This window comes from Moschus berezovskii, chromosome X (assembly GCF_049115385.1).
Source record: "Moschus berezovskii isolate FMDL1 chromosome X, NW_MosBer_1.0, whole genome shotgun sequence".
In the NCBI taxonomy this organism is placed as follows: Eukaryota; Metazoa; Chordata; class Mammalia; order Artiodactyla; family Moschidae; genus Moschus; species Moschus berezovskii.
The window spans coordinates 32,856,477-32,858,856 of NC_142488.1; positions in this window are offsets into that span (position 1 = coordinate 32,856,477).

Below are 2,380 nucleotides of genomic sequence, written 5' to 3' on the forward strand. Positions count from 1 at the left end.
CTAGTTCCAGAATTGAATTAAACTGCAGGATGCTCAGTTGGTATTGGAGAGTTGTCTGTGTGGGAAAAATTTCACATCTGGTAATTGAAAGTATTGTGAGTAAAGGTAAACAGTGTGCCATAGACATACACTTTCACAGCTATTTCTTGATTTTTCAGTTTTACCACATGCTCTCAACTTTCATTTCAGAAACTGAGTACTGCTGATCAATCTCTATTTGCTTCTCTAGAGACAATCTCTGCCTCTCTTTGCTCTGTTCCATACCCTGGGAAGATGACCTCCATGGACTGGATCACCAGAGAGAGCCCCCTTGAGCTTTGCTTAGCATTTGTATTTTGCCAATGACAGGTAAGGTCAGGAGCAGAGAAAAGTCAGGTGTCTATTTGCCCTCCCTGATGATCCTTCCCAGCCAGATTACACCTTAATAGTGGCTGTGTTGCCCTATTGATGGCAACAGCTCCACTGGGGAGCCCTTTCCCACAGTTATGTTCTGTGATTCCAGTAGCCCTGCTTTCTCCCTTGCCTCTTTTATAAGGCTGGGAATAGCTTCCTACTGTTGTTAGACTCTGGGTACATCACTGCTTCTATTGGGTTCCTTAATCCTTCCCTTAACTCTGTGAATAGTCATTTCATTAAATTCTCTTAATATTGTCTGCAAAAACCACAACTAAAGAATATGTAGCTCCTGTATTTGTTACACACTATTCTTCTTTCTCCCATTCTTTCAGCATAGTTAGTTACAAGTTAGGATATTGAAGAGGAAAAGTTGAAATTTTACATAACCTCCTTCTCCTTCTGCCTCTGTAACTCAGCTTGCCCCTTGCAAAGTCTAGATCACATAGGTCATGTAGTCTCACAAAGTGGGGACTTGAGCAATACTAGGAACTGAAGTTTATCTTACTCACCATTGTTCTGCTCTTTGCAATTGCCCAGCCCCTGCAAACCTGCTTAATCATGCCTGTCCGTGTAAAGGTCAGGGACCTCCCCCCCATCTTGACTGCTCTTTCCGCGTATGTGAAACCCCTTAGTTTAAACCAGCTTATTAACAACTAGTGTTGCCCACTACAGTCTGTCTATAAAAACTCTGTAATTCCTTTGCTGGGAGCTCAGAGCTTGGAGTGTTAACTCCCCTGGGCCCGCCAGCATAATCAACCTGAGTTCTCTAACTCTCTGAGTGTGGTGCTTGGTTTCTCAAGTACTGGTTTCTGCAACATTTCTGGAGGCCCCAGTTAGATTCCAACCACATAGGCCCCTTGAGCCACCAGACTGGTGGCTCAGCCAGGCAGCAGAGAAGGAACTCTGAGACGAAAAAGGAGGCTCGCCACCTGACAGTATTGCAGGTTCTCTTTTTGGACCAGCATTCTGACTCTCCAGATGGCCGAGCCACAACTGGACTTATTGAAGGGATGGACCAACTCACCAGGAATGGACACAGGATAAAGTAAGGCCCTGGGGCCGGTCCCCAGGTGGAACCTACCCCAGAAGAGGAAACTGATCACTTCCTGGGGCTCCCAGGAAGGGAGCAACAGGTAAGGAAATCTGGGGACTCAGGAGAAGGGAGGGATTGTGATAGCCGCTGAATGACTGCGAGTGCATGATTGCTGATTGAATGGAGTGAGAAAAAATTTTTCTTTTTAGAAACTGCAAAACCAATTCTTTTTCATATGCAATTAAAAACAATTAGCTTGTTAAAAGGCCTGCCAAGGGAAAAGCTTGAAGTTAACCCTTTCCATGTCCTTGAAATACACAGTCAGCTTTGCCTGAGACCTCAGCCTTGGGCAAATTAAAACTTCAAGCGAAGAAAAAAAAAGGCGGAGGCGGGGTGGGGGGGAGCGGGGGATGGTCAAAGAGATCTTTTAAATCTCAAACAAAAAACTATAGGATCTCTGTCAGTCTATCTGTCTGGATTTATGTATGTCTCAGTGTATGTCTTTTTTTCTGATAATGTCTACTGAAGTTGTAAATGAATTCTAATTTAATTGGCCTAAGAAAAAGTAAGCACTTATGAATCAAACAATTCTAAATACAAAAAAAAATTTAACCTAAATAAATTTCAGAGTCACATGAACTGGGAAATATTCAATATTAGAGAGATGGGATAGGGAGGGAGGTGGGAGGGGGGTTCAAGATGGGGAACACCTGTACACCCGGGGCAGGTTCATGTCAATGTATGGCAAAACCAATACAATAATGTAAAGTAATTAACCTCCAATTAAAATAAATAAATTTTAAAAAGATTAAAAAAATAAAAATAAAAAATAAATATCTAGTATTAATGTTTGTTTGCTAATCTAATAAGAAATTAGGATGTTTTTAATAAAGAAGACATAAAAAAATATAAAGGGGAAAGAAAGTAGGTCTGACTTACAGGTGGCTGTTA